At 36.7% G+C, this 25,744-nt stretch overlaps 1 protein-coding gene across 1 annotated transcript in view; it reads left to right on the plus strand.

Moving 5' to 3' along the window:
* Window positions 1–422: 422 nt before the first annotated feature.
* Window positions 423–25,744, plus strand: part of COL22A1 (collagen type XXII alpha 1 chain) — a 564,322-nt gene continuing 539,000 nt past the window's right edge. Inside the window, exon 1 of the mRNA XM_056823025.1 lies at window positions 423–859. The gene's annotated coding sequence lies outside the window, so the exon portion shown is untranslated. The remainder of the gene's footprint in view (window positions 860–25,744) is intronic.

Raw genomic sequence — 25,744 nt, forward strand, 5'->3', positions numbered from 1 at the left:
GGACAGAAGGCTGTCAGCTCTCCTCTTTTCTTCTCTCCTCAACTCTGCTTCATTACTCACTGAAACTTAATCCCTGTAGCCTCCCTCTCTCTTTCTCTCCAACCCCCTGCCCACCTCCCTCAAGAGTGCCCTGCACCCTCCTGAAGCCCCCAACCCCTGCCCTCGCCTTTCATCTCCTTAGGCCCTCCCTCCTTTTTTCCTTCCTCCCGCCCTCCCTCCTCCTCTCAGCTCCCTATTCTCTCCCCCATCCTTCCCCTTCCCCATCCTGTCTTCCCTCCTTTGAGGCTCCTTCCCGCCTCCCCCTTTCCCATCCCCACTCTCTGATTTGCTCCCCGGTAGACCTTTCCCTAGAGTCCTTCCTCAAACCCCTCCTCCTCCTCCCCTTCCTCCTTTTAAACCCGCCCATCCCTCCCTCTCTTGGCTCTTTCCCCTCCCTTCTCCCCACCACTTTCCCCACACTTTGAGTCCCGTTCCTCCAGTTCGCCCCCTCTGTAAGTCTTACTTAAGGCTGCATTGTCCCGGGGCGAGCAGGGTTTCCCCCGCTGATTATAGTGACTTCTCCCTTTCTCTCTCTCTTCCTCCCTCTTACTTTTTTTTTCCTTTCAACCCCCCTCCCAACTTTGAAACTCCATCCATCCACGCCCCCTTTTGTTGTTTTGTCTTTGTAAAGATTCCAGCTTACTCTCTGGACACCTGGGCTGGGGGCTTCCAGGTGCTGCTGGGTTTGCTCCTGGGTTTCCAGAGCAGGTGAGCCCCAAGGCGGGAGGTGGGGATTCTCTGGGGCTCTTAGAGCCCCTGCCTCACTCCCTGTGGTCCCGAGAAGGATGCTGGGCAGCTGTCTGCGCCTGTCCCCCGCCAGGTAAGAGGGCTGCTTCCAAGTCTGTCAAGCTGCTGAAAGTCACATCAGCTCATTTGTTGGGGGACTTTATCTCCTAGGCAGACCGTGGTGCGGATGCTTTGGGGAGTTTTAGTGTAGTTTTTCCGGGGGGGCGGAGTGGGAGTCTAGGGGTAGGAACAGGGGATTTGATTAGCAGTCCAAACATACTCTACTTAGCTATCTCAAAAGAATAGGGGCCCGAGATATCACAAAGTTACCTGTCCCCGGACTAGAGATGAAGCTAGTCACAACCAGTAAAAAATGTGATTCTGTGATTTGTATTTGACTTTCCTGTAAAATGTTGGTTATAGTGATTTGATGCGTTGTAAAATGAGAGGATGGCTGTAAAATGCTTGGTAATTGTCCGGGGCTTCAAATGCCAGCTGTTTTCTTCTCTTTCTTCCTCATCCTTAATTACTCCCATACTTCAAAAGGTCTGGGACTGTTACATTTTTATTTACAGCCTCTTGGCTTGGTGCATAGAGAAATTATCTGAGTGAGGAGGACCTGAGTTTAGTTGTGGCTTTTGACACAAAATCTCCCACTTGGGGCAAATCTCTTAATCTTTCAATTCCCCAGGCAGCTCTAAGACAGAAGTTGAAAAATAGGTGTTGTTCTGCATGGGTAGGTGAGTTTCTACTCTAGGAGGTCCCTATCCACCTGAAATCATAGGACCAAGCTCTCCTCCTATACTCCAAGCCACAAAAAAATTCCCACTCCTTTGCATATATAAATCTTTATAAATGCTGGTTTATTGACCTGTGATTTTCCTCTTTGTGTATATTCCCTTCCATCAAGCAAGTTACAACAGAGCTTCCCTATTTTATGCAATCATAGCTAAAAAAATGGCATGCCCTATTGACCTCCCTTTGATAAGACTCACATAGCTAGACTGGTCCTCTTTGGGCAGATGCAGTCCACCACTGGGAATATGCCAAAAAGTTTTCTGCCTTCAGAGGACTTCAAGAAATTTGTACTCTGTTAGTTTGGCATAAGAGAGTCCAGAATCAAAGAAAGGCTTACCACTAGGACTTTAGTATTAGGATGGTTCTTGCTAATATTAATGCACCTGTTGGATTCTAGCTGCTTTCTGAGTCTCTATAGTCTGAGATGGAAACTGGCAGTTACTTGGAAAATGAGCTATCTCTGGAGCTTGGACAGCAGCTTTTCAAATGTCAGTGCATATTTTGGGGGTTGCCACTTTTAAAGTTGATGTCTGAGATCACCGAAGTTCTTTGGAACAGTATCTGAGTATTTTTTTCTCTCTCTTCAATAACAATATAGCCACTTATATTTATATATCACTTTTCTATTTATAAAGCACTTTTCTATACCTAAGTACATTCGATTATCACAACAAGGGAAACTGTTATCATTAGTATTTCATAGTTTTAGAAACAGAGATTTAGAGAGTTTTGTGACTTACCCAGTCCCATAAGCCATAAGTGTTAGAGGCTGGAATGGAACTTTTCTGATATCAAGTTCAGAGATCTTTCCACTATGGTTACTAGATGTTACTTTATATATATATATATATATATATACTAGTTACATTATAATTTTTTTTTCAGATTAGGATTTACTGGTAGGTTATTTCATCAATTTGGATTTGTATTCTTGGTCTAAATCTTTGGGTCTAAACCCTTGATTGATTTAGAAAGGCTCAAGACACTTGGACATAATAGAATCCTAGAATTTCAGAGCTGAAAGGGAACACTAGAAAGCATCTTATACAATCCCATCATTTTATAGACAGGGAAACTGAGGTCCTATTTGTTTAAAAGATTTGAGTAGAAGCTCATGTGAGTCTAGAGACAGAGTCAGGATTGGAACCAGGTTTTCTAGTAACCATTCTAAGGCCCTTTCCACTATGCCACACTATCTTTACATTTAGAGAAGATAAATATTTTTTCTTTATCTGCCTTACTGCAAGGTCTGTTGAGATGCAAAACTCAACTCACATTTTTCCCAGCTGTGAAACACTAAAGGCTTTCTTCCTCCTGTAGCAGATAGTTTAGGGATAATACACTCAACTGGCTTAACAGGCAGTCCTTTGGAATGAAGTTATTTTGTTTATCAGCATGACTTCTATCTTCATTTTGGAGTTTCATTCCCCTATCAATATCTCCTAGAACAATGTCCCCTACACCTTGCTCTTCGAGTAGGCCCTTCATTCTGTCATCACATCTCCCTGATGTAAAGTTTTATTTCAAATACCAGGAACCAAAAAGTTTCTGACACAGAGAATTCTGGAAAGTTCGAATATTTGCTAGACTGTTACTTGTAACATTACCTTATTTCAAACCATGTAGAATGAATGTAGAGAACCTTAGGACATAAAACAGAGTGTTAGAACTGAAAGATAGCTGAGAAGACTATCAGTGTTAAAAGGTATCTAAACTGTAGAATGTTAGAACATAGATAATTTAGAACCAGATAAGGATTCTTATCTTATGGGATAAAATTCTTGAACATAACCTATTGGAGTTGGAAGGAACTGTACAATTTATAATGTTGGAACACAGACTAATCAGAGGGCACAAATATCTTTGAGATCTTCTAATCTAGTACTTTTATTTTAAAGATTATGGAACTGAAGCTTAACATGTCAAAATAACTTGCTAGAGCTAGGACCAGATTCCAGCCTCTTGACTTTTTGCCCCTGATACTTCCTCTGGGGCACTTTGCACTCCTTATGAGTGACTAAATCTGGCAATCCATTCTAGCTTTTGTTTCTGGGTGGTGTCTACTCTTATATCTGTGGCATCTTTGAGGACGTGGCCAAACCCAAGAATAGGAGCATTGGCCCAAATATTGGAATTTTACCAGTTTAGATTCTTGATCTGCCTCATGGTGGCAGGCTTTTCAAATGGTTTCAGGCTGCCAGCTTTTGATGCTCAAGATTAGAACAGTTCAAAGTGATTCCTTTCCCAGAAGTCAAACTCTCCTTAATATAGGCTCCCCTCTCACACACCCTCCTCAAATGCTTTCCAATTGTCTCTTCTTGAAATAAATGTTGAATTTTCTATTGATCATGAGTTATTGTCTTTGTTTCTTTCCCTATCCTTAAGACATTTTTATTACCCTGATTTCTTTAGTTTTTTTTTTTTAATTTTTATTACCTTTTTGGTTGTTCTAGTTTTGGGGGAAATTAAGAAAAGATCCAATTTAACTTAAGCAAATGGCTAGTAGGTGACCTGTTACTGGTGTCTGTTGATTCAGGTGGAGATTGACTTTTGATAGATAAGGGGCATCAACCCTGTTGAATTTGAATGTATGCTAGGAATAGTAATTTGATTACTAAATATTTGACTGTTATTATTGATTAACAGAATGGTACATAACAAGTTAGAGCTGGGAGGATCTAAATATAGACTTTTAGAACGTACTTTATGAATTATTAGAATGGAAAAGACTTTAAAATAAAGAATTTTATGATGTAGGATATAGAAACCTAATAGTCTTAGAATTTAAAGTAGAATATGGAATGTGAGAGCTAGAAGAACTCTCGGATATAGCAAGTTAGGATGTAGCATATAAAATGATAAAGAAGGAAAGACACTTGAATTTATAATGTTGCAGTTAAGAGAATAATATATTAGCGTGGAAAGGACCTTAGAATAAAAATGTTAGAGTTAGAAGAATCTTAGAGTTTAGAATGTTAGGATACAGAATATAGTGTTAGAGTTGGAAGAATCTTACAATTTATAATTTTAGGATGTAAAATATAGAATGTTAAATTTGGAAGGGAGCTTAGTGAACATCTTCAGATTTCTCATTTTACTGAAAAGAGAATATCAGTAAGTGGTGGGTGCTCTGATTTCTCTCCAATACACTCTCAATTGGACCACACTGGTCCCAAGGACCTTAAGGGGTGACCAAAGCAAATGAAAGAGGTGGTTTTTACCCAAGGGACTCAGGCAGTGAGAGGCAGAGTAGTGTGGTAGAAAATACACTGGACTTAGAACAGAATACTTGAGGAAACAAGGAGCTTGGGTAAAAGTTTATATTATTTAAGCTGTTTTTCTGGTCTTTGTCTATAAAATGAGAAAATACAAATCAATTTCAAACTAAATTCTCTAAGATATATTAGAAATTATATCATCTTACTCTTTTTCTTTATGTTGGTAAGAACATTAGTCTCAGGCTAGGTTCAAGTCTTAGCCTTCTGCTTTTTAACATTGTGTCCTTGAGCAGGTCACATTATTTTTCCAAAATGTAATTTCTTCCTCTGGAAAATGAGATAAATAATGCCCCTCCATCCTATCTCAGAATGTTCATGTGAAGATCAAATATGGTAATGGATATTAAATCACTTGTAAATTATAAAAGCACATACAGATTGAAGGGATTATTTTCTTTTGTTATTGTTTTTAAATTGTTTTAGTCATGCCTGACTATGACCCTATTTGGAGCTTTCTTGGAAAGATATTAGAGTAGTTTGCCAATTTCCTTCTCTAGTTAATTTTACAGATGAGAAACTGAGGCAAAAAGGATTAAGTGACTTGAGTAAGGTCACACAGCTAGTAATTGTCTGAGGCCAGATATAAAGTTAGTTTTTTCCTTAAGCTTGGTCCAATAATATCCACTTCAGCCATCTAGCTGCCTTTATTGATGACCTACATATAAAGTGAAAATAGGACTTCAAACCTTAAACAATGGCTATTGTTATTTTTTCTATATAATCAGATTGGATCATTGATCTGGAGCTGGATGCGACCTCAGAGGCCATCTATTTCAAATCTCTCATTCTTCATATAAGGAAACTGATAAAGAAGCAAATTAATGACTTCTGCTGACAATCCTCTGAAGGAATTTAACTTTTCCAGACATTTTTCTCAAATTTTTTTTATTTTGCTTATCTAATTTTATCAGAATGGCAACGTTGTGAGAGAATAGGATGTGTTACAATTGTACCCCCTATTTTATAGATTAAGGAATCCAATTCATGACAGGTGCAGATCTGTGGAAAGAACTGAGGATGTTTGACCTGGAGGAAAAAGAGGCCAGGAGATGAGGAATAACTGTCATTAGGTACATAAAAGACTGTCTTATGAAAAAGAGACAAGAATATTCTTCTTAGCCCTAGGAGGCATCTAGAAGCACTGAGCAGAAATGACAAAAAAAAAAACCCAACACATTTGGCCTTGATGAAATATCTTCCTAATTTAAGCTATCTCAAAGTGAATGGACTACTTAGGGAGGATGTTGGGTCTCACCTCAGTAACAGTATCTAAATAGGGACTGAGGGTTATAGCAATGTTGACATTTACATAGTGCAATAAAGGTTTAGCAGATACTTGGCATTGATATCACTTGAATCTCAGAACAATGCTGTGATATAGATACCCATGCTATTATACTCATTTTCTAGATAAGGAAACTGAGAGAGAGAGAGAGATTAAATTACTTTTATATTACTTTCTCATAGCCACCTATCATGTATGGCATTCTGGTGGGTAGCAGAAGCTGAGATAAAAGTCACTAGATTTGAGAAACTCCACTTGAGCCTAGTATGTTGAATGGATCATTAATGTTAATATATGGAAATCACAGGGGATGTTGTTGGAGGACAGGATGTGGGAAGGCTATACGCCAGGAGTTGAAGTCATCAGCAGAGGTAGCATTTTTTATGTAAATTTACATATAATCACAGCAATAATTGCTCATACTTGTATAGTGCTTTCAAGTTTATTTTTATACAAATGTTTATGTCTTTCCCTATATTAGACCCAATACATTTGGCCTTGAAATGAGGATCTGTGATGCATTTACTTTTGTGTTACTAGCACTGTTCACACAGGTACTTATATAATATCAGTGCTTAATAAGTGTTAATTAATTTGAATTCACTATATGATGACCACAGGGATTGAAAAGAGTGGTGTCTATCTGAAATGCCTTCCCTTACCCTCTTTTCCTGATATATTTCAAGCTTTTCTTTTTATCTCAAATTCTTCCTCTTCTGTAAAGTCTTCTTAGAAGGTTTTGTTCAGTGACATCTTTTTTTTTTGTTTAGTAGTCGTCTTTTCCCTTAGACCTCAAATAATACTTTGGATTGTAATCTTCTAAAATGCTTAGCATATGTAAGTGTGACTTCTATTCCTGAGAAATTTTAGGACGTATTTATTAAAGAGAAGATATTTATTCAAATAGATGAACAACTAGAAAAGGATGTGGTGATTACAAAAATCTAACATGACTTCAAAAATAATAGGTCATATCAGATTAATTTAACTACCCTTTGTTATGGGCAATATTTCTAAATTATTAGATGAGACAAATGCTGCTGTAGATATAGTTTATCTATAATTTCTCAAATTTTTAAAGTACCCCATGCTATTTATGTGTGAAAGTTAGAGAGATGTGTAGTAATGGATGAAGACACAAATAGGAGAGATTCAGAATTGGTCAGGTGGCTGGACTCAGTAACTAGGTATTGATGGTTTAGAATCAAGAGCAATGGGTTGATTCTAAGAGATAAGTTTGTAGACCTGACATATAGGGGAAAAAAAAAACTTCCTAAAAATTCAAGCTATATGAAAGTCCAATTGATTTTCTAAAGAGGATAATGGGCTCCCTTCCATTAGAAATATTCAGGAACTAGGGACTGGATGACTGTTTGTTATGTAGATCATAGTGGGAATTCTTTTCATGCATTATTTGAAGAAGATGGCTGATGAAATTCCTTTCAACTCACAAATTTTGTGATTATCTGATTCTATTATGCTTTATGTTTATTTTTGTGTCTTTTTGTTCCTCTGGGACATTAAGAGCTATGTCTGTTTTATTTGGTCCCTGTAAGAATATGCTTCTTGATGGCAGAGATACATTTTTTTAAAATAATTTTTGTTATCTCTAGGTCCTAGAACAATTCCTGACACATAGTCATTATTTAATAAGTTCTTGCTGATTAATTAATTACTAATGTTTATTTAGGCAAAGTACTGGTCAATCTAATTAAAAAGAGGAAAGAAGAAAACCAAAGTAACAGTATCCAAGACAAAAAGGGAGACCTCCCACACAGGAACTATATGAACACAACTACAAAACACTTTCCACACAATTAAAATAAGATCTAAATTATTGGAAAAACAATAATTGCTCATGGGTAGGATGAGTTAACATAATAAAAATGAGAATCCTACCCAAACTTATTTACTTATTTAGTGCCATACCCATTGAACTACCAAAAAACTTTTTTTTACTGAATTAGGGAAAACCATAACAAAGTTTATTTGGAAGAACAAACAATCAAGGATATCCAGGGAAATCATGAAAAAAAATGGTAAGGAAAGTGGTCTAGTAGTACCAGATATCAAACTATACTATGAAGCAGTGGTCATCAAAATAATATGGTAATGGCTAAGAGACAGAAGGGACAATCAGTGGAATAGATTTGGGGTAAGTGACCTCAGCAAGACAGTTTATGATAAACCCAAAGATCCCAGATTCTGGGACAAAAATCCATTATTTGATATAATCTGCTGCAAAAATTGGAAGACAGTATGGGAAAGACTGGGTTTGGATCAACATCTCACACTTTATACTAAGATTCAGAATGGGTGAATGACTTGAATATGAAGAAGAAAACTATAAATAAAGTAGGTGAACACAAAATAGTATATGTGTCAGATATTTGGGAAAGGAAATATTTTAAGAACAATCAAGAGTTAGAAATTTTTTTTAAAATGTAAAATAAATAATTTTGATTCGATTAAATTAAAATGGTTTTGTACAAACAAAACCAATGTAAACAAAATTAGAAGGAAAGCAACAAATTGGGAAAAAATCTTCATAACAAAAACCTCTGACAAAGGTCTAATTACTCCAATTTATAAAGAGCTAAATCAATTGTATAACAAAGCAAAGTATTCCCCAATTGATTAATGGGCAAGGGACATGAATAGGCAATTTTCAGATAAAGAAATCAAAACTATTAATAAGCACATGAAAAAGTGTTAGAAATCTCTTACAGACTTCCGGTTAAGATGGCGGCTTAGAGAAAGCTAAAGTTTAGATCTCCGGAAAACCCTTCCCGACCGATCTCAAACTATAAGCTCCTAAGGCACCGAAATTCAAAACAATCAACAGCACAGACCCTGGGAACCCTCCTCCTGGACCTGGACCCGGATCAAAAGGTACGGCCACCCTCAAAAGCCAGAACCTGAGATCACTTGGACCTAAGGGGTAGGAGCAAAGAATCCAAGGCTCCTGGAAGCCGCAGCCCCGCCTGGCTCAGAGAGCAGGGTCCTCGGAACAACAACCCTTAGGGCCTTCTATCCGAGTCCCAGTGAAAGTCACTGCTCCCCCAGAAGAGAGCAGGGTCGAAACAACAGCAACCCTCAGGGCGGGCAAGACAGCCTCATGGGCTGGATCCTGCTATCCAAGTCTCAGTGAAAGTCCCTGCCCTCGGAGCCTGGGGAAGCTGCAGCCCATCCCCCCCGCAGGCCGACGAAACAGCCTCACGGCCAGCGATTCTGAAGGCAACTTCCGGAAAGCAACCCGACCCAGAGAGCCGGGGGGAGAGTGTGGCCTCGTGGTCCGACCCTTCCATTCCAGTTCCAGTGAGGCATATTCAGTTTAACCCAGGGAAAGCTCATAGAACCGACAATCTGCCCAGGACTAAAGACTCTGAACACCAGACAGAGATAAGAAAAGCTAATCCTCCACATTCAGAGATGGCAAACTCCACAGAAGCACAGAAGCCCCAAAATACCAAGAAAAATAAGAAGAAAGGGGCAACTTTGGACACATTCTATGGAGCCAAAATACAAAATAACAGAGCAGATAGAAGAAGATATACAAGAAAATGCTCCAAAATCTTCCAAAGGAAATGGAAACTCTCCACAAACCCATGAAGAATTTGAATCAGAAATGACCAAAAGATGGAAGCCTTCTGGGAGGAAAAGTGGAAAATAATGCAAAAGAAATTCACGCCTCTACAAAACCAGTTTGACCAAACTGTAAAAGAAAACCAGGCTTTAAAGCAAGAACTAATAAAGCAAAGCCAAAACACCAAGAAATTAGAAGAGAACATAAAATATCTCACCGACAAGATGACAGATCTGGAAAATAGAGGGAGAAGAGATAATTTAAGAATAATTGGACTCCCAGAAAAGCCAGAAATAAACACCAAACTGGACATGGTGATACAAGATATAATCAAAGAAAATTGCCCAGAGATTCTAGAACAAGGGGGCAATACAGCCACTGACAGAGCTCACAGAATACCTTCTACACTAAACCCCCAAAAGACAACTCCCAGGAATGTAATTGCCAAATTCCTAAGCTATCAAACAAAAGAAAAAATCCTACAGGAAGCCAGAAAAAGACAATTTAGATATAAAGGAATGCCAATCAGGGTCACACAAGACCTTGCAAGTTCTACTCTGAATGATCGTAAGGCATGGAACATGATCTTCAGAAAGGCAAGAGAGCTGGGTCTCCAACCAAGAATCAGCTACCCAGCAAAACTGACTATATACTTCCAAGGGAAAGTATGGGCATTCAACAAAATAGAAGACTTCCAACTTTTTGCAAAGAAAAGACCAGAGCTCTGTGGAAAGTTTGATACCAAAATTCAAAGAGCAAGGAATACCTGAAAAGGTAAATATTAAGGAAAGGGGAAAATGTTATCTTCTTCTTTTACTCAAACTCTCTTCTATAAGGACTACATTTATATCAATCTATGTATACTAATATGTGGGGAAAATGTAATGTATAAATAGGGGGTAAAGAAAGACCAAATAGAATAATCATTCTCACACAAAGATTCACATGGGAAGGGGAGGGGAAGAAAACTCCTATAAGAAGGAGAGGAAGAGAGGGGGGGTTACTTAAACCTCAATCTCAGGGAAATCAACTCTGAGAGGGAAAAACATCCAGATCCATTGGGATCTTGAATTCTATCTTACCCAACAAGGGTAGGGAGAAGGGAAAACCAAGGGAGTGGAGGGGGAGAGGGAGAACATAAAGGGAGGGAAAGAGAGGGGGGAGGGGGACGGAACAAAAAGGGAGGGACTAAAAAGGGAAACATCATGGGAGGGGACAAGGGGGACTGATTCAAAGTAAATCACTGGACTAAAAGGTAGAGCCGAAGAAGAAAAGGTTAGAATTAAGGAAGGCTATCAAAATGCCAGGGAGTCCAAAAATGACAATCATAACTTTGAATGTGAATGGGATGAACTCACCCATAAAACGTAGACGAATAGCAGAATGGATTAGAATCCAAAACCCTACCATATGTTGTCTTCAAGAAACACACATGAGGCGGGTTGACACCCACAAGGTCAGAATTAAAGGATGGAGTAAGACCTTCTGGGCCTCAACTGATAGAAAGAAGGCAGGAGTGGTAATCATGATATCTGATAAAGCCAATGCAAAAATAGACCTGATCAAAAGGGATAGGGAAGGTAATTATATTTTGTTAAAAGGGACTGTAGACAATGAGGAAATATCATTAATCAACATGTATGCACCAAATAATATAGCACCCAAATTGCTAATGGAGAAACTAGGAGAATTGAAGGAAGAAATAGACAATAAAACCATACTAGTGGGAGACTTAAACCAACCATTATCAAATTTAGATAAATCAAATCAAAAAATAAATAAGAAAGAGGTAAAAGAAGTGAATGAAATTTTAGAAAAATTAGAATTAATAGACATATGGAGAAAAATAAATAGGGATAAAAAGGAATACACCTTCTTCTCAGCACCACATGGCACATTCACAAAAATTGACCATACATTAGGCCACAGAAATATAGCACACAAATGCAAAAAAGCAGAAATAATGAATGCAGCCTTCTCAGATCACAAGGCAATAAAAATAATGATTAGTAATGGTACATGGAAAACCAAATCTAAAACCAATTGGAAATTAAGCAATATGATACTCCAAAACCCTTTAGTTAAAGAAGAAATCATAGAAACAATTAATAATTTCATCGAGGAAAATGACAATGGTGAAACATCCTTTCAAACCTTTTGGGATGCAGCCAAAGCGGTAATCAGAGGTAAATTCATATCCCTGAATGCTTATATTAACAAACAAGGGAGAGCAGAGATCAATCAATTGGAAATGCAATTGAAAAAACTCGAAAGCGATCAAATTAAAAACCCCCAGCAGAAAACCAAATTAGAAATCCTAAAAATTAAGGGAGAAATTAATAAAATCGAAAGTGATAGAACTATTGATTTAATAAATAAGACAAGAAGCTGGTACTTTGAAAAAACAAACAAAATAGACAAAGTACTGTTCAATCTAATTAAAAAAAGGAAGGAACAAAAGCAAATTCACAGCATTAAAGATGAAAAGGGGGACAGCACCTCCGATGAAGAGGAAATTAAGGCAATCATTAGAAATTACTTTGCCCAATTATATGGCAATAAATACACCAATTTAGGAGAAATGGATGAATATATACAAAAATACAAACTGCCTAGACTAACAGAAGAGGAAATAGAATTCTTAAATAATCCCATATCAGAAATTGAAATCCAACAAGCCATCAAAGAACTTCCTAAGAAAAAATCCCCAGGGCCTGATGGATTCACCTGTGAATTCTATCAAACATTCAGAGAACAGTTAATCCCAATACTATACAAACTATTTGACATAATAAGCAAAGAGGGAGTTCTACCAAACTCCTTTTACAACACAAACATGGTACTGATTCCAAAACCAGGCAGGTCAAAAACAGAGAAAGAAAACTATAGGCCAATCTCCCTAATGAATATAGATGCAAAAATCTTAAATAGGATACTAGCAAAAAGACTCCAGCAAGTGATCAGAAGGATCATTCACCATGATCAAGTAGGATTCATACCAGGGATGCAGGGCTGGTTCAACATTAGGAAAACCATCCACATAATTGACCACATCAACAAGCAAACTAGCAAGAACCACATGATTATCTCAATAGATGCAGAAAAAGCCTTTGATAAAATACAACACCCATTCCTATTAAAAACACTAGAAAGCATAGGAATAGAAGGGTCATTCCTAAAAATAATAAACAGTATATATCTAAAACCAACAGCTAATATCATCTGCAATGGGGATAAACTAGATGCATTCCCAATAAGATCAGGAGTGAAACAAGGATTCCCATTATCACCTCTACTATTTGACATTGTACTAGAAACACTAGCAGTAGCAATTAGAGAAGATAAAGGAATTGAAGGCATCAAAATTGGCAAGGAGGAGACCAAGTTATCACTCTTTGCGGATGACATGATGGTCTACTTAAAGAATCCTAGAGATTCAACCAAAAAGCTAATTGAAATAATCAACAACTTTAGCAAAGTTGCAGGATACAAAATAAACCCACATAAATCATCAGCATTTCCATACATCTCCAACACAGCTCAGCAGCAAGAACTAGAAAGAGAAATCCCATTCAAAATCACCTTAAACAAAATAAAATACCTAGGAATCTACCTCCCAAGACAAACACAGGAACTATATGAACACAACTCCAAAACATTTGCCACACAACTAAAACTAGACTTGAACAAATGGAAAAACATTAACTGCTCATGGATAGGACGAGCCAATATAATAAAAATGACCATCCTACCCAAACTTATTTATCTATTTAGTGCCATACCCATTGAACTACAAAAATACTTCTTCACTGATTTAGAAAAAACCATAACAAAGTTCATTTGGAAGAACAAAAGATCAAGGATATCCAGGGAAATAATGAAAAAAAAAAAAACACATATGATGGGGCCTTGCAGTCCCTGACCTAAAACTATATTACAAAGCAGCAGTCATCAAAACAATTTGGTACTGGCTAAGAAACAGACAGGAAGATCAGTGGAATAGACTGGGGGAAAGCGACCTCAGCAAGACAGTATACGATAAACCCAAAGATCCCAGCCTTTGGGACAAAAATCCACTATTCGATAAAAACTGTTGGGAAAATTGGAAGACAGTGTGGGAGAGACTAGGAATAGATCAACACCTCACACCCTACTCCAAGATAAATTCAAAATGGGTGAGTGACTTAAACATAAAGAAGGAAACCATAAGTAAATTGGGTAAACACAGAATAGTATACATGTCAGACCTTTGGGAGGGGAAAGGCTTTAAAACCAAGCAAGATATAGAAAGAATCACAAAATGTAAAATAAATAATTTTGACTACATCAAACTAAAAAGCTTTTGTACAAACAAAACCAATGTAACTAAAATCAGAAGGGAAACAACAAATTGGGAAAAAATCTTCATAGAAACCTCTGACAAAGGTTTAATTACTCATATTTATAATGAGCTAAGTCAATTGTACAAAAAATCAAGCCATTCTCCAATTGACAAATGGGCAAGGGACATGAACAGGCAGTTAACAGCCAAAGAAATCAAAACTATTAACAAGCACATGAAGAAGTGTTCTAAATCTCTTAAAATCAGAGAGATGCAAATCAAAACAACTCTGAGGTATCACCTGACACCTAGCAGATTGGCTAACATAACAGCAAAGGAAAGTAATGAATGCTGGAGGGGTTGTGGCAAAGTAGGGACATTAATTCATTGCTGGTGGAGCTGTGAACTGATCCAACCATTCTGGAGGGCAATCTGGATCTATGCCCAAAGGGCGACAAAAGAATATCTACCCTTTGACCCAGCCATAGCACTGCTGGGTCTGTACCCCAAAGAGGTAATGGACACAAAGACTTGTACAAAAATATTCATAGCTGCCCTCTTTGTCGTGGCCCAAAACTGGAAAACGAGGGGATGCCCATCAATTGGGGAATGGCTGAACAAACTGTGGTATATGTTGGTGATGGAATACTATTGTGCAAAAAGGAATAATAAAGTGGAGGAGTTCCATGGAGACTGGAACAACCTCCAGGAAGTGATGTAGAGTGAGAGGAGCAGAACCAGGAGAACATTGTACACAGAGACTAATACACTGTGGTATAATCGAATGTAATGGACTTCTCCATAAATGGCGGTGTAATGTCCCTGAACAACTTGCAGGGATCCAGGAGAAAAAAACACCATTCATAAGCAAAGGATAAACTATGGGAGTGGAAACACCGAGGAAAAGCAACTGCCTGAATACAGAGGTTGAGGGGACATGACAGAGGAGAGACTCTAAATGAACACTCTAATGCAAATACTATCAACAAAGCAATGGGTTCAAATCAAGAAAACATCTAATGCCCAGTGGACTTACGCGTCGGCTATGGGGGGTGAGGGGGAGGAAAAGAAAATGATCTATGTCTTTAACGAATAATGCTTGGAAATGATCAAATAAAATATATTAATAAAAAAAAAGAAATCTCTTACAATCTGAGAAATGCAAATCAAAACAACTCTGAGGTACCACCTCACACCTAGCAGATTGGCTAACATGTGTTAGATTTAAAATGGTTGAAGGCATTAAACTGTAATAGTTAAAAGAATGATGTTGTAAACTGTAGTGAGTTAAAATGGTGGAAGATATAAATTGTGATAGATATGAGAGGGTGAGTAAATTTGACCCCAGAAAATATGTTTCACTACAATGTCTTGGCTTTTAAATCAAATATAAGGTGGCCGCCAGGGAAATATTCCCAATTATTCAAATACCCAAGGCAACTGGGTTTTATAGAGATTTTAATTAATACAAATGTGGAATTAAAGAGAAGAGAGAAAGAGAGAAAAAGGAAATAAGTATGAAGGGCCTTAAAACAACATGGCCTAGACCTGAGTCTTAAGAGAGAGAGATCAGTCAGTCAGTCTTTTAACACTCACTACAAGGTCTGTCTAAGGAAGGATTCTAGTGACACCAGGCCAGCTTCATCTCAGCTAACTTCACCAGAGAGAGTTCCTGCCAGAGTCCTCCTTAAAGAGCCTTCCAGCCAGAGACTGTTCCATAGGGCCTCTCTCCAGAGCCTCCAGAGGGACAGAGTCCCCTCAGAGGAGCTCCAGCGAGACCTCCTTAGAGATTGTCCTCCAAGAGCTTCCCTTCTCCAGAGCCTCTCTCAAGAGATTCTTCCCAAGTGATCCTCATCAGAGATCCTCCAAAAGGATTTCTTTCTCTCAAGAGATTCTGCTTTTTCTTATATAGGGGTTTTTCTCCTATGTCATCTCCCCTAAGTCCTTACATCTATCAATCACTGTAGACGTTTTCCAAAGGACTGCCCATCTGAATTCCTGCTAAATCCACTAATCTCCTCAGTAAGTCTGAACAAGAAAAAATGCTGCTGTGTCAACTAATCTCCTCAGTAAGTCTGAACCAATGAAAACACAGCTGAGTCAACTAATCTCATTAAGAGAAAACCTGCCCGACCCTTTTAGGTACCTAGCATCTCATTGTATCAATTCTAAAAAACAGGCATGGCTCAAAGAACTCCTTGCCTTATTATAAGCATGGGTCCAAGTATTTTCATTGTTTAGCAAGGAGTTTTCTCCCCTAAAGCAGTCTTAATACAGCTATAGCACTGCTGGATTTGTACCCCAAAGAGATAATAAGGAAAAAGACTTGTACAAGAATATTTATAGCTGTGCTTTGTGGTGGCAAAAAAAAAATTGGAAAATGAGGGGTTGCCCTCTGATCAGGCAATGGCTGAACAAAGTGTGGTATTTCTTGGTGAATATTCTTGTGCTCAAAGAAACAATGAACTGGAGGAATTCTATGTAAACTAGAATGACCTCCAGGATGTGATGCAGAGTGAAAGGAGCAGAACCAGGAGAACATTATATATAGAGACTCACACTATGGTATAGTCAAATGTAATGGACTTCTCCATTAGTGGCAATGAAGTGATCCAGAACGATTTTGGGGGAATTTATGAGAAAGAATGCTATCCACATTCAGAGGAACAACTGTGGGAGTAGAAACACAGAAGAAAAACAACTGCTTGATCACATGGGTCAATTGGAGATATAGACTCTAAATGATCACCCTAATGCAAACCTCAATAATATGGAAATAGGTTTTGATCAAAGACACATGTAAAACCCAGTGGAATTTAGCATTGACTAAGGGAAGGGGTGGGAGGAGGAGAGGGAAAGAATATGATTCTTGTAACCAAGGGAAAATGTTCTAAATTTATTAATTAAATAAAATTTTCAAAAAAAAATTCATCCCAAGTCATACATATATGCATACATATGTATTACATACATGTAATATATACATATATGTATGTATATATACATGTTCTCTCTGAGATCTGAGGCTGTTTTATTTTGCTTTTTGGATTTCTACCACCTAGCACAATATCTAGCATATATCAGGCTTTGAAGAAATGTTTTATGATTAATGGAAGAGATCACTTCTACTAGTTCAAACTGAATGGCCACTTGCTGGAGTTGTTGTAGATGGGAATCATGTTTGGGACAGGGACTGGACTGGATGACCTCTGAGATCTTGTCTGACTGTAAAGACTCCATAATAATGTGATTTATTCTTCTAAGATGTTTTCTAGATTTCATAATCTACGTAGTATTCTCATTCTTCAATTGTATTTGCTGTTCCTTACCCACAAAATTCCATCTCCTAATTCGATGCAGTTTCATCGTATGTCCCCTGTGCCTAGAATCAGTCCTAGAGAAGTAATTGTTAAATTTTCAGAGTGAGCACTTACACCCTTAGAAATTGTTAAATACTATAAACATAAATGGGTTTATTGTGTTGTTCATTATCTTTTGTTGATTGCCTATGAATAAAATGAAGGAGAAAATGTTAAAAAATTAAATTTAAAAGTGTTATAAATATTTAAAAAACAGGTTATTCTACCCTTACTTACCTACCTCTTTCTGTAACTCTTTTATTTCTCACCTCTTGACTAGTGGCTTCCTTGAAGACTCGGTTAAAATGTCATTTTCCAGTCCCACTTGCTATTAGTGATTACTTTCTTAGATTACTTTCCCTTTTATCTATCTTATATGTGTTTGGTTATTTGTATGTTTTTCCCTATTATAATTATTCCCTAATAATCCCTTGAGAACAGAAACCATTTTTTCTGCCTTTCTTTGGTCTCCCCAGTATTTACCACCATGCCTCTTCTACAGTAAATCCTAGTTAAATATTTATTTTCAGGAGAGGTAGACTTGTAAATATTTAACAACTTACTCTCCAAAAATGAGGATTTTTTGACACATTTTATATTTTAATCTTCATTATTAACAGTTTCTCCATCTCTTTCTTAAATCTACATAATCAATAAAACAAGTGAGCCTTGATTTATAGCATTTGCCCATTTCTGAGATATAAATGCTCACAGTAAGAATTTAACAATTAACTCTGGCAAGCAGAGCTGGCTCCAATATACTCCCAGGCAGGCCATTATCACTTTGATCTATCATTTTGGTTCTGCCAATCAGTGCTGGTTCTTGCTTCAGATGAAATGAAGGAAGCACATACATTTCTGGTTTCCTTCAATAGGTCATGTTAATGTTGCTTTTGCCAATGACTGGACACCTAAGATCATGGATATAGAGTGACCACAAAGGTAGTTTTTACAGTCACATCAAGGGACTGAGCAGGCAGTGGTGTAGTGTTCCAGGAGCTGATCCTCAACTTTCTTTCCAAAGTAAAGAAATCCCCAAAGCTTGATTTAGCCATCTGTCCTTGATGACTGAATGATTGAGAGAACTTCCTTCATAACTCTAGTGCAGAGGTGCCAAAACAGCAGCATGAGATGAGAATTATCCTGCTATCTATCCTCTTCCAATGTCGTTGTTAGAATTTTCCCTTTTTAAAATTCCCTCAATATTTAACACATTTTTGGATCTGTGCCTGAGAGACAGGCTCCTCCTGGAAGAGATTTGCTATTTCTGCCTTTCTTCCAGGTGCCCATCTGCAGTCTTGACAAGTTTCTGCATGCAGAGCTAGAGAGACTCCCTGATAGGATCTGTAGCATTTCTTTCTGGAAAAGACAAATCTCTGCTGCTTGGAAAAAGAAGAAAATGGTTTCTGGCTCAATCTAGAACTATTGCTCCCATTTGGGAAGTGCACAATGATGGACTTTTTTTCTTTTTTAAAAGGGAAGGGAAAAAAAACAAAATAAATCAAATTCTCCTTTTCCAAGTTAGAATCAATTAATTCCTCAATAAATTCTTTATGGGAACCCTCTATCCACAAGACACTGTATTTAGTGTTATATATCTGGGATAGAGAGATCATGCAAAAGAGATGGAGTATCACAACTTAATTCAATACAACTAAAGTCTGTATACATTTATTAAATGCCTACTATTTGTAAGGAGCTCTGCTAGGCATTAAAGATAAAAAGATCAGTGAGTCAGTTAAAAAAATAAAGCTATTGAGTTTCCTAGGTGGTACACACTGAACTGAGTGCTGAAAATACAAAGAAGGTGAAAACAGATCCTGCTCTCTGTGGCTTGTTTCCTTACAAATTCTTCCCTTATCCATAGATATGATAGGTAAATTCTTCTGTACTCCCCCAATTTGCTTATGATATCACCCTTTATGTCCAAATCATGTTTCTATCTCCATTATATCTTAGTATATGGTATGAGATGTTATCTATACATAGTTTCTGCCAAACTGATTTCCAGTTTTCCTAGCAGTTTTTTTTTTTCCATTCAAAAAGTGAGTTCTTGGATCTTTGGGTTTATTAAACACTAGATTGCAATGGTCATTTGCTATTGTGTACTTAATCTATTCTGCTGATCTATCACCATTTCTTAACCAGTACCAGATTGTAATAAATGTTGAGGGATGGCTATTGATTTATGTGGGTTTATTTTATATCCTCTGATGAGTGATGAGGATACAAAATGAAAAAAAAATTATACAAGTAAAATCAATGTAATAAAAATTAGAAGGAAAGCAGAAAATGGAGGAAATTTTTATATTGAGTTTTTTGAAAAATGACTTATTTCTCAAATATATAGAGGATTGAGTCAAATTTATAAGAATACAAGTTATTTCACAATTGGCAAATGGTCAAAGGATATAAACAGGCAAATGAAAAAAATCAAAAGTATATATAGTCATATATATATATATATATATATATGCTCTAAATAACAATTAAAGAAATGCAAATGAAAACAACTGACAAATCACCTCAAACCTATCAGACTGGCTAATATGATAGAAAAGGAGATGACAAATGTTGGAGGGAATGTGGGAAGATTGGAACATTAATTCATGATTCACATTGTTATGAACTGATCCAATCATTGTGGAGACTGATTTTGAACTATGCTTAAAAGACTATAAAACTGTGTTTACCCTTTGGCCCAGCAATATCACTATTAGGTCTGTATCCCAAAGAGACTAAAAAAATGACCTATTTGTATAAAAATATTTATGGCAGCTCTTCTTATGATGGTGAGGAATTAGAAATCAAGGGAAACCCCATCAATTGGGGAATGACTGAACAAGTTGTGGCATACAATTGTGATGGTACACTATTGTTCTATAAAAAATGATAGGCAGGATGCTTTCAGAAAAACCTGGAAGACTTACATGAACTGATGCAGAGTGAAGTGAGCAGAACCAGGCAATATTGTATAATGATCAGCTTTGAATGACTTGGCTATTCTATGTTAAGAAATTAGGTTATAGAACTCCCTTCTCAAAAATGAATTAGGACCCATCTCCTGATCCCTCATTCTCTATCCCAAAGTGATCACCCCCTCTATCACTCTTATCACTTCTTTGGAACTTATATCTTCCCTTGTATTAGGATAATTTTTTTCACATGTGAATATCTTGATTCCCCATGTCAGCTGACTCTCCATCTTCTATCCCTGGGCTCTTAATTTTATTATCTCCTAAATTCATCCTTTCTTTCAAGGCCCATGTCATCCCCCTTCCTCTCCCCAAAAAATCAATTACATTTCTTTCCTTTAGTTCTTCATAGCATTTTTCCTGGAATTTCCCTTTGCTCTAACCTCTCTCTTTCACAGCATCATAATTCTTTGACTACCTTTGTCTACTCTATGAGAATTAGATGTTTTTGTGGTTAAGGCAATTAAAAGAGAGAGAGAGACAGAGAGAGAGACAGAGAGAGACAGAGAGAGAGAGAGAGAGAGAGAGAGAGAGAGAGAGAGAGAGAGAGAGAGAGAGAGAGAGAATGTGATTGAGGGGAAAGAATTTAGCTAAACCTTGAACCCCCAGGACAACCAGAGTGTCATGCCAGGACTATGATGAACAGTTCCCTGGGGCCAAAATTCCAGTGAGGTGAGGTTCAGAAGCAGCAGTGAAAGTCAGGGATGGGAGTCAGGGTAAGTGAGCCAACTAAAGCTAGAATAGGAATTTGTACTCTAGTGGTCCAGGGAGTAGAATTCACTTAGTATCATCATCATCCTTACTTTACATATTGGAAAAGTAAAAGTCAGAAAATGAAATGACTGGCCTAAAGTCACAGAGCTGGTAAAGGTAGAGCTAGGACTGGAACCTATGGCTTTCGTCACTAAATGGTACATCATTTCTATTATAACATGCTGTTTGCATGCATCTGTGAACCCAGTTTGGCAAATGAGTTAACAGAGCTCTTGACAGCTCAAAAAGTTAGCCTTGTACCAATGGGATCCTTAATTGAAGGTGACGATCTGGATCTCATGGGGCATAACTTACCTTTTAATAGTTCCATAGCTTTGGAATCACCCATCCTTGGCTTTGTTTTATTGTTTAATTATGGGGCCACCTGCTGCAGAATGGAAAGGACGTATTTTTAAAGATTTTTTCAAAGGCTTTCCTAATTATGTGGGTAAGTACTTTTTGTGATGTATCTCTGAAATTAAGTTCACTTTGTTGGTATTTTTCTACCCTCTCTGTGCTGTTATCACTATTAAGCTTGGTGGTTTTTGTTGGATATTAGTTCTTACTCTTGAAGTTTTCCTTTGCTTCCTCCAGGAAATCTTCTCTGATGCTTCCAACTCCCTCTTCTGATATGATATTTACTTTATTTTATCCTTCCTTGATAAAATAATAATCTAATGTTGCCCATAAAAGTTTTCTGTTTCTATGTTATTCTTTTCCTAAACTATAAGCTCTGTGAGGGAAATCTGTTTCTGATCTAAATTACCTATCTTCTTCACTGGACCCAAAAAGTTATTATTCAACATTTAACAAATATATGTTTTTATCATCAATTTCAATTAAAATAATAATTATCACTTACATATCTCTTTAAGATGTATAAAGTGCTTCATTTGTTGGTCTTTGTAATAGCTTTATGAGATTGGTGTTTTATAATCTTTTATGTTTTATATTTTTTATATCTGGTGTTTTATAATCTTCATATTTAAAGATGAGGAAACTGAGGCATAAGATGAAATTAAGTGACTTGTCTAAGGTCACACAGATGAGGATTCAGGTCTACCTGACTTTGACTTTAGGCAACTCTATCTACTGTATTCCTTAAGTACCTGTTTATTATTTGAATTCAAAAGTCCCTGGACTAGGACTCAGGAGATCTGGTGTTTATGTGCATTTTAGTTCCGCAATTGTTGTATGACCTTGAGCAAGGGAGCGAAGAAAGCAGTTTGTTGAAACTGGAGAAGTTTCTAAATTTGAAATCTAAGAGCCTAGTTCAGTATTAACACTAGACAGCATATTGACAATGTGTTAAAATCACTTTGCAGTATATTATATTTTTGATATCATTTGACCTTAACAATATGAGGGAGGTGCTATTATTATCCAAATTTTATAGATGACAGAAGTTAAGGGAATTGGCCAGGGCTGCGCAGCTAAATGTCTGAAGTAGAATTTGAATTCAGGTTTAATCTGAAATCAGATACAGGACTTTGTCTACTGAAGCATCTCGCCTCCTCTGCAGCTCTGTAAAGTAGATATCTTTGATTTTCAGTATCACCTAAGTACTCCAAGCCTCAATTTCTTCAATTGGGAACTTACAGAAGTTGGACTAATTGAACACCAAATGTTCCTTCTAGCCTTATAATCATGATTCTCCTATCCCAAGATCTTCAATGTCTCTGATTCTCAGGCTCTTTTCTGTAAAATTAAGGAATAGATTACATAATGTTTAACTTTTCTTCGTACTCTATATTTTTACTATATCATTTACATTTGATATGATAGAAAGAGTAATTTTCTTTTTTCTTTTTATTGATATTTTATTTTCAGTCCCTTCCTGCTCTGGGTAATCCTAGGAATATCAAAAGTTATTTGTAAAATGAAGGTTACTTTATACATTACTTTTTGGAAAATTACAGTGATTTCTTTCAGCATTTGTCAAAACTTAACTTTGGAAGGTACCCAGAGGCCATCCATTCATTTATCATTCAAAGGATTTTTACCAATCACTTATTATATATTAGGTATTGGACTAAGCACTAAGGATACAAAGAAAAAAAGTTTTAACACTTTTTTCCTAGCAGGAAGCATTTCAGTTTTTTCTAGATTTCTTTTTTAAGAGCTTTCTTGATATATTTTATTTATGTATCATTATAAAATAAATAATATATTTATAAAATATATATTATATGTAATATATAAAATATAAAAATATATAAAATATATATGTTTATAAAAACATTATAAAATAAATAAAATAAAATCTTCCTTCCTTTCCCCTACTAGAAATCCATCATGATCAACCAATCTACAAATATTTTTTAGAACCTGCTATGTTCTAGGCACTATGCTAAGTGTTAGAGATACAAATATGAAAAATAAAGCAATCTCTACTCTATGGGATATTTCATTCTAACGGGGAAACAACAAGTGACTATATAAATAAATGTGACCCTGGCCAATTCCCTTCCCCTATTTGTTACTCAATTTCCTCCTCTGTAAAATGGAGTGGTTGGACTAGGCAATTTCTACTTGCCTATCCAGGATTAGCATTCACTGTAAGTTTCTTTAATTCTTGGAATTTCAGCAGTCATTTCACTAGAATGCTTCCTGAATGGGACAAATGGCAAAGAAATGGAAACAGTTCAGCTTTTACCTTTCATGATCTACTAAAACAAGTTAAAAAATCAGAACCACAAATCCTTTCTTCATGTTCCTTTTCTCTGTTTGAATATTTGCAAAACAAATTCACTTAATTTAACTAAATTCACTCATTCAGGTGACTTCCCATGTAACATAGAGCTAAAATGATTTGGTTACATCCCCAGGACAATTTTGGAGAATAGATAATGTTGCTTTTTAATTCTTCCAGGTATTCATATCTTTCATGGCTTTATTGAGTCATAAAATTTTGGAACTGGTACCTACTTTAGACTACTTAAAGACAGATCACAGAATGTTAGAGGCAGAATGAACCTTAGGATGTAGGGTATTAGAACACAGAACATAAGAACTTTTAAAAATGGAACCATAATCTGAGACCTAAAGAAACATAAGGAAATGCACACAGGTACAGGGCATCCCAAAATTCATTGCAATTGAAAGGTATTTAAAATATAAAAATGCACTGATTTTTTGATACCTTGATATGACCTATATTGTGATAAATGTCAAAAACCATGCCCTAATAAATTATATAAGAAAAATGAAAGAGAGAACTTCCAACAAGGGGATGAGGGAAGGCTTCATCGAGGAGGAAAAATTTGTTTGGTAGTGTAGGGGTGAGATTTGAAGATAGAGAAGGATGCCAAGAGGAGGAAGCATGAAAAGAATGTGTTTCATACCTGAGAAATGGCCTGAAAAGACAGTAAAATCAGGACAGGATCAGCAGACATCTAATTGCCCCATTTTACTGGAACATAGAATGGGTAAAAGACAGTAGCATGAAATAAGACCCAGAGGGCAATTAGGTGTTAGATGGTAAAGGGCTTTAAATAGAGTTTTATTTTAACCTGTAGGCAATAGGAAATTGACATATATTAGGAAAGATGTAACCTACTCATTCCTGGATGTTAGGAAGATTATTTTAGTAGCTGAGTGGAGGATGGATTGGATTGGAAAGAAAATAAAGGCAGGTAAGACTATTAAAAATAGAAAGGACCTTAAAATATAGAATATTGGCATAAGAAGATTCCTTAGAAAATGTTTTATCCTACCCTATCTTGTGCTTTCATTTCACTGAGGACATTGAGAATCAAAAATGGAAATGGCTTCTCCTAAGACATACAGCTAGCTAGTGATTAAGCTGAGACTCAAAACCAAGTTGTTGTTTTTTTAAACCATTATTATGTCATCTCCTTACATGGACAATTGATATATAGAGGATCTACATTCACTGAAATGGTTCTGGAAAAAAATCTATGTGGTAATTGATAAAAATTTTGAACATGACTGGACCAAGATCTTTAAGCAAATTATAATCACCATTTTGGTGTGGTGTGTGGGTTTAAGAGTAAGAAATGAGACTACATCATGTTAATATTTATGTATTATGCACATGATTAAAGTATTTTGTAGTCCTTATAATACTGGGAATTTTTTCCCTGATTTATTTGGAGTACAACTCTTTCCTGGAAGTTGGGTACAGTTGAGGTTTAGGGAGACCAGATGAGACACCAGATGGGACTGACTTGGGCTCAAGGTGGTGTGACCATGTGGCATCAGGGTCCAGATGTCCCAAGTTAAGACCTTGGTGGAATTTTTAAGCACAGAATCCTGGAGAAGAAACAACGGACAGGTGAAAAGATAGCCATCTTCATGTATTGAAGGGCAAAGCAGATTCAGAAAAATGATAAACTCAATGACTGTAACAATGTAAATGTGAGAAAAAACCCAAACTCTGAAACTGAATACTAAATTATAACAATGATCTCCTTAGGAGGTTGACACTGAAAAGGAACTGAGAAAATTTAGCTTTCTTTCTTTGCAGAACTGGGGGACTACATAGTATTGAATAATTAAATCATTGTTGACTTTATTGATATCTTAATTGGCAATGTTGAATTTTTTAAAAACTTAAAAACAAATTTTTACAAGAAATGACTCACTGAATGCTGAAGGGATT

Source organism: Monodelphis domestica, chromosome 3 (genome assembly GCF_027887165.1).
Source record: "Monodelphis domestica isolate mMonDom1 chromosome 3, mMonDom1.pri, whole genome shotgun sequence".
In the NCBI taxonomy this organism is placed as follows: Eukaryota; Metazoa; Chordata; class Mammalia; order Didelphimorphia; family Didelphidae; genus Monodelphis; species Monodelphis domestica.